This window comes from Anomaloglossus baeobatrachus, chromosome 2 (genome assembly GCF_048569485.1).
Source record: "Anomaloglossus baeobatrachus isolate aAnoBae1 chromosome 2, aAnoBae1.hap1, whole genome shotgun sequence".
In the NCBI taxonomy this organism is placed as follows: domain Eukaryota; kingdom Metazoa; phylum Chordata; class Amphibia; order Anura; family Aromobatidae; genus Anomaloglossus; species Anomaloglossus baeobatrachus.
In genome coordinates, this window is record NC_134354.1 from 353558736 (window position 1) to 353566635 (window position 7900).

At 39.5% G+C, this 7900-nt stretch overlaps 1 non-coding gene across 1 annotated transcript; it reads left to right on the plus strand.

The window, feature by feature from the left end:
- Positions 1 to 6840: 6840 nt before the first annotated feature.
- TRNAV-CAC (transfer RNA valine (anticodon CAC)) lies at positions 6841 to 6913 on the plus strand. Its single transcript has one exon. It is a non-coding gene; the product is annotated as a tRNA-Val (tRNA).
- The last annotated feature ends 987 nt before the right edge of the window (positions 6914 to 7900 follow it).

Below are 7900 nucleotides of genomic sequence, written 5' to 3' on the forward strand. Positions count from 1 at the left end.
AGCATCTCTCAAGAAACCCTCAAGGATTTTACCAACCGTAGAGGTTAAACTTACCGGCCTATAATTTCCCGGCTCAGTTTTTGTCCCCTTTTTGAATATTGGCACCACATTTGCTATGCGCCAGTCCTGCGGTACCGACCCTGTTATTAAGGAATCTGAGAAGATTAAAAATAATGGTCTATCTATCACAGAACTCAATTCCTGTAGTACTCTGGGGTGTATGCCATCCGGGCCCGGAGATTTGTCAACCTTACTGATTTCGAGGCGGCGGCGTACTTCCTGCTGGGTTAAGCAGGTAATATTCAAGGGTGAATTTATGGTATCACTGGTCATGTCATCTGCCATGGCATTTTCTTGTATAAAAACCGTAGAAAAAAAGTCATTCAGCAGGTTGGCTTTACCCTCATCCCCTTCCACCATTTCACCAAGACTATTTTTAAGGGGGCCAATACTATCGCTTTTCAGTTTTTTACTGTTTATGTAGTTAAAGAATATTTTAGGATTATTTATACTTTCTCTCGCAATGAGTCTCTCTGTCTCAAACTTAGCTAACTTAATTTGCTTTTTACATATTTTATTTAATTTTCTATAATTATATAATGCCTCATCACTACCTACCCTCTTTAATTCTTTTAAGGCTTTCTGTTTTTCTTTTATTGCTTCCCTTACAGCTCTATTTAGCCATAGGGGTTTCCTCCTATTTCTAGCATGTTTGTTCCCATAGGGTATATTTTCTGCACAAGCCCTATTCAGGATGCTCATAAAAGTCTCCCATTTGCTTTGTGTACTTTGCCAGAGTCGAATCTTAGACCTGAAAAAAATTGCCTGAAATATAACATTAAAGCGACACTTCTTTCAAGATACAGAGACAACAGAAAATATCCAAGAGACTATTGTACCAACTGATAAACCTTATATTGCAAATGACTACCCATTGTTCCAAGAACAAAAAGCCATCATGGACCTCCGTCTACTCCAGTCGGACCAGAATCAGCAATTTTACTCTGAAGACATTAGATCAAAAATTCAGTTGTCTAATCAGACATATTATCCAGTTCAATCCCGACCAATGATAATGGACACTTTTCAAGAACTGATAGTCCAAAAATTAACAGAGCTGAGCAGGACACTCTCCCCCCACAGAGATAATCTCACAAAAGGAGAAAGAACCGCATTGTCTGAACTAATTCATAATACTAACATAGTGATCAGACAAGCAGATAAAGGGGGGTTGATCGTCCTGCTCGACTCTGGCATATATAACAAATTAACTCTCTCTGATCTACAGGACCCGGATACCTATATGGAACTACAAAATGATCCTACTGACCATTACAATAATCTTATGTTAAAAATCTTGGAAAAGGGTGTTTGTATGGGAGCCATTGATAGTAAAATAAAAGACTATCTATATGTGTCATTTCTTGTGGTACCAATTTACCATTCATTACCTAAAATACATAAAAACATTTTTCCTCCCCCCCTCAGGCCCATTGTCTCCGGTATAGGGTCTTTGGGGGAAAAATTAGGAGGTTGGGTGGATCAATTTTTGCAACCATTGGTTTATAACATCCCAGGTTTTATCAAAAACACGAAAGAAATTGTCAAAGCATTGGATAAATTTCATTGGCAAAAAAACTATTGATGGATCTCATGCGATGTAATTTCATTGTACCCTTCAATACCACACAATATAGCATTAAGATCTCTGTCACAACATCTGGACAGATTCAGCACTTATGAAACTGAACTTAAGGATTTTATTTTGATGGCTGTACAATTTCTCTTTTACAACACAATTATTTTACCTTTGATGGACAGTATTATTTGCAGTGTAGGTGAGTCAGTATGGGGGCTCGATTCTCCCCCTCGCTGGCTAATATTGTCATGGCGAGGTGGGAGGAACAGTTTTTATATGGTGATGCAAACCCATTCAACAGCAGCAGCAGCAGCAGCATCCTTTGGTATGGCAGATACCCAGATGACATGCTGCTGATTTGGGTTGGTCCACCAGAAGAAATCAAAAACTTTTCTTTTTCACACCCAGAAAATCTTGGGTTCAATCCCCAGTGAAACCAATCCGTTTTCGGTGTTGAAGTAATTTCCTATCAACCTGTAAAATATGAAATTCTTGGTTTCGTTGCCAAATGACAATACATTTTGGCTTCCATCACCAAGAGAACTACGATTTTGGGTTTCTTTTTTATTGACCATTTTAGCAGAAAACATAATCCCATATTATAAAAATCCTTTTTGTTTCAAAATATATAGTTCCCATAAATACAAAAGCAAAACACCAAACTATGTAGAAAAAAAGTAACACATTCAATATAAACTTCAATTTAAGCAAAATCCCTTTGTAGGAATAAAACTGGTAAAATATGTAAAAAAAATTGTAAATGTTTCATTAACCAAAAACACTTTTCTTCAGCAAAAAAAAGGCCCCGTCAGTCACAATTCTGCTCCGATAGCCAATACTCTATAATTTTTTCTCAGGTTTCATAGTGTAGTGGTAATCACGTCCGCTTTACATGCAGAAGGTCCTGGGTTCAATCACTAGTGAAACCAAGCTATTATTGCTGTTAAAATAATATCCTATCAACCTGCAATATATAAAGTTCTTGGCTTTGTTCCCGAACAACGGGATGTTTTAGCTTCCATCACCAACAGAACTACGAATTATTTTTATTTCCCCTGGCGGTCAAAACTCGTCTCTAATTGCTATTACTTTGCAGGATATCACAGGTTTTCTAGTGTGGTGATCATCAAGTCCTCATTTCCTATTAAGTGATTTCGTTGCCAAATGACAATACATTTTGGCTTCCATCACCAAGAGAACTACAATTTTGGGTTTCTTTTTTATTGAACATTTTAGCAGAAAACATAATCCCATATTATAAAAATCCTGTTTGTTTCAAAATATATAGTTCCCATAAATACAAAAGCAAACGACTAAACTATGTAGAAAAAAGTAACACATTCAATGTAAACTTCAATTTAAGCAAAATTTCTTTGTAGGAATAAAACTGGTAAATATGTAATAAAAATTTTAAATGTTTCATTAACCAAAAACACTTTCCTTCAGCAATAAAAAGGTCCCGTTAGTCACAATTCTGCTCTGCTAGCCAATACACAGTAACTTTCCATTAGGTTTCATAGTGTAGTGGTTATAACGTCTCCTTAACTTGCAGATGATCCTGGGTTCAATCAGCAGTAAAACCAATCTGTTCATGGTGTTGAAACAAAACCCTATCAACCTGCAATATATGAAGTTCTTGGCTTTGTTGCCGAATGACGGGATGTTTTGGCTTCCATTCACAACAGAGCTACGAATTTGTTTTTTTTACCTCGCGGTCAAAACTCGTCTCTTTTTTTTTTTAAATTCTTTATTTATTTAGAAACCGTCATAACAAAACAAATACAGGTCCATGGACCTAACGGCCCATCTGCAAAAATCACAGTCTGCTCCGAATAGAGAGTACATTGAAACCATTCTTATGCACAACTAGGTAGGGTGTAGCAGACGTACATCCCATCCCGAACATCTAACTATGCAAGGTTCCCGTAAGGTTTTTCTTTTTTATTTATTTAAGTGAAAATGCACATTGTGCCTTAAGATATTAAGATACTCAAGCTTGAAAGAAGAAAAGAAAAAGAAGATAAGATAGAAAAAGAAAAAGAATATAGGAGAGGCATAAGAGGATGAGCAGGAGAGAGATGGGACGGGAGGAGGTAGGAGGTAGGGGGAGAGTCGGCGGACATTCATACCCGCCGCTTATGAGCACACTTACAGAATTGCGGATTCGTTGGTTCCTGTGCCGTCTCCCACCAGCTCTCTATAGTCCCCTGTTTGTTGGAAGTCCATCCACCCCCGCCAGGTGGCCCAGAATTTCACATATGAGTCATGCAATGAGGAGGTCAGATCCTCCATATGCATTAGGTCATTGACCTTAGTGATCCACTGTGCCACCATGGGGGGGTCCGAGATCTCCATCTCTCCGGGATACATAGTCTCGCTTCCATTATGAGGAACTTCCTCAGGGATGCTTTGTATGTTTTTAGTGGGGTCTCGCAGTGATGCAACAGGAAGATGGCTGGACCCATTTCCTCAGTGGTTCCTTAACCAACCGGATGATGTCAGACACACCTTTCCAGAATGGCTGGATCGCCTCGCACTCCCAAAACACGTGGAAGAGAGTGCCCTCCTCCCCACCACATCTCTAGCAAGTAGGATCCACTCCTGGAAAAATGGCATGAATTCCAGATGGCACAATGTACCATCTGGACAGTAATTTGTAACTGGCTTCCTGGAATCTAGAGCTAATGGATGAGCTGTTTGCAAGCGAACAGATACGTTACCATTGGTCAGAGGAGAAGCTCACGCCGAGGTCACTCTCCCACTTCACTACAAATGAAGGAGGAGGTTGGTCCGAAGGCGAGGATAACAAAGAATATACCGCCGATAACGAGTGTCGAGTCGGGCCTGTTCCCCCACAGATAATTTCAAATCGTGTCTTGGGCTGTTGGAAATAGGCCCTATTTGGAATTTTACTGAGAAAATGTGCCAGCTGTAAACATCTCCATCGTCCCAACGGGGCTGGGGTTTGTCTAGCCTCCAAATTGGCAATCGAGGGCCAACCCTCTCGGTCTCCGAAGTCTTCTGCCCGATCCATCCCATTGTGTATCCACAACTGAAATATGGGGTCCGTTCTTCCTGGCTCAAGAGAGGGATGGCTCAAGATAGGCATCATGCGGGAGTGAAGGGGGATCAATTCTGCACGCACCAGACCCATATTGCAATACGTCACCGTAGGACCAATAGTTGAATGTACCTTCAGCCCCGCAGGAGCCTCCGGGAGCACCCAAGGCAATTTATTTAAAGGTATTTGAGAAAAAGACTGTTCAGTTTGAACCCACATCTTCTGTGTACCGTTCCTGCACCAAGCAATTATCCTGGTGAGATGGCCCGCTAAATGGTAACGTTTCATATCTGGCAGCCCGATCCCGCCTCTGCATTTGGATCTAAATAGGGTGGTTCTCTTTAAGCGTACTGGTTTGCCCGCCCATATAAAAACTCGTCTCTAATTGCCATTACTTTGCAATATTTCAAAGGTTTCATAGTATAGTGCTCATCACGTCTGCTTAACATGAAGAAGGTCCTGGATTCAATCCCCTGTAAAACCAATCTGTTCTTGGTGTTGAAATAATACCCTATCAAACTACAATATATGAATTTCTTGGCTTTGGTGCCGAATGATGGCATGTTTTGGCTTCCATCACCAATAGAACTACGAATTATTTTTTTTTACCTGGCGGTCAAAACTCGTCTCTAATTGCCATTACTTTGCAGGATTTCACAGGTTTTCTAGTGTGGTGGTCATCAAGTCTGCTTCACATGCAGAATGTTCTGGGTTTAATCCCCAGTGAAACCAATCTGTTTTCAGTGTTGAAATAATTTCCTATCAACCTGTAAAATATGAAATTCTTGGTTTCGTTGCCAAATGACAATACATTTTGGCTTCTATTACAAGGAGAACTACGATTTTGGGTTTCTTTTTTATTGACCATTTTAGCAGAAAACATAATCCCATATTATAAAAATCCTGTTTGTTTCAAAAAATATAGTTCCCATAAATACAAAAGCAATTGACCAAACTATGTAGAAAAAAAGTAACACATTCAATATAAACTTCAATTTAAGCAAAATCCCTTTGTAGGAATAAAACTAGTAAAATATGTAATAAAAATTGTAAATGTTTCATTAACCAAAAACACTTTTCTTCAGCAATAAAAAGGCCCCGTCAGTCACAATTCTGCTCCGATAGCCAATACTCTATAACTTTTTGTCAGGTTTCATAGTGTAGTGGTAATCACGTTTGCTTTACACGCAGTAGGTCCTGGGTTCAATCCCCAGTGAAACCCATCTGTTCTTGGTGTTGAAATAATACGCTATCAAAATGCAATACATAAAGTTCTTGGCTTTGTTCCCGAATAACGGGATGTTTTGGCTTCCATCACCAACAGAACTACGAATTATTATTTTTTTTTGCCCCTGCCGGTCAAAACGTGTCTCTAATTGCCATTACTTTGCAGGATTTCACAGGTTTTCTAGTGTGGTGGTCATCAAGTCTGCTTCACATGCAAAATGTTCTGGGTTTAATCCCCAGTGAAACCAATCTGTTTTCGGTGTTGAAGTAATTTCCTATCAACCTGTAAGAAATGAAATTCTTGGTTTCGTTGCCAAATGACAATAAATTTTGGCTTCTATTACAAGGAGAACTACGATTTTGGGTTTCTTTTTTATTGACCATTTTAGCAGAAAACATAATCCCATATTACAAAAATCCTGTTTGTTTCAAAATATATAGTTCCCATAAATACAAAAGCAAATGACTAAACTATGTAGAAAAAAGAAACACATTCAATGTAAACTTCAATTTAAGCAAAATCCCTTTGTAGGAATAAAACTGGTAAAATATGTAAAAAAAATTGTAAATGTTTCATTAACCAAAAATACTTTCCTTCACCAATAAAAAGGCCCCGTCAGTTACAATTCTGCTCTGCTAGCCAATACACAGTAATTTCCATCAGGTTTCATAGTGTAGTGGTCATCACGTCTGCTTAACACACAGTAGGTCCTGGGTTCCATCCCCAGTAAAACCAATCTGTTCTTGGTGTTGAAATAATACCCTATCAAACTACAATATATGAAGTTCTTGACTTTCTTGCCGAATGATGGGATGTTTTTGCTTCCATCACCAACAGAACTGCGAATTATTATTTTTTTCCCCTGGCGGTCAAAACTCGTCTCCAATTGCCATTACTTTGCAGGATTTCACAGGTTTCATAGTGTAGTGGTCATCACGTCTGCTTCACATGCAGAAGGTCCTGGGTTCAATCCCCAGTGAAACCAATCCATTTTCGGTGTTGAAGTAATTTCCTATCGACTTGTAATATATGAAATTCTTGGTTTCATTGCCAAATGACAAACTAAAGAGAAAAAAGTAACACATTCAATATAAACTTCAATTTAAGCAAAATCCCTTTGTAGGAAGAAAACTGGTAAAATATGTAATAAAAATTGTAAATGTATCATTAACCAAAAATACTTTCCTTCAGCAATGAAAAGGCCCCGTCAGTCACAATTCTGCTCCGATAGCCAATACTCTATAACTTTTTGTCAGGTTTCATAGTGTAGTGGTCATCACTAGAGTTGAGCGCGGTTCGCGGTTCGAGGATCTCCAGTTCGCGGCTTGAGTGATTTTGGGGGCTGTTCTAGATCGAACTAGAACTTGAGCTTTTTGCTAAAGCTCGATAGTTCTAGATACATTCGAGAACGGTTCTAGCAGCAAAAAGACAAGCTAATTACTAGCTGGCTTTCCGCTGTAATAGTGTAAGTCACTCTGTGACTCACACTATTATGAAATTTCAGTGTATAGTGTGCGGGAACAGCGCATTCAGATCACTGCTGTTTGATCGCCATTTTTTTTTTTTTTTCCTTGTCTTCCTTCCCTAAGCGTGCGCGTGTAGTGGGGCGGGCCAGCATGTCAGCCAATCCCAGACACACACACAGCTAAGTGGACTTTTAGCCAGAGAAGCAACGGCATGTGTGATAGGATGTCCATGTCACATGTCCCTGCATTATAAAAACAGACATTTTCCTCCAGCACGCCATTATCTGCCTTCTGCGTCTTGGTGTCAGTCACCGCTGGCGTAGCTCCTGTATCCGATACTGCTGTGTACGCTCTATACACAGCGCTATACAGAATAGGGATAGAAATTTCTTTCAGTCCTTGTAAGGGCTAATACCGGCAGGGTCAGAGCCATAGGTGACAGTCACGTTCGTGAAAACAGATTTTAACAGCTACACAAGATGACAGCATCTGTGTAGCTAAGGTCA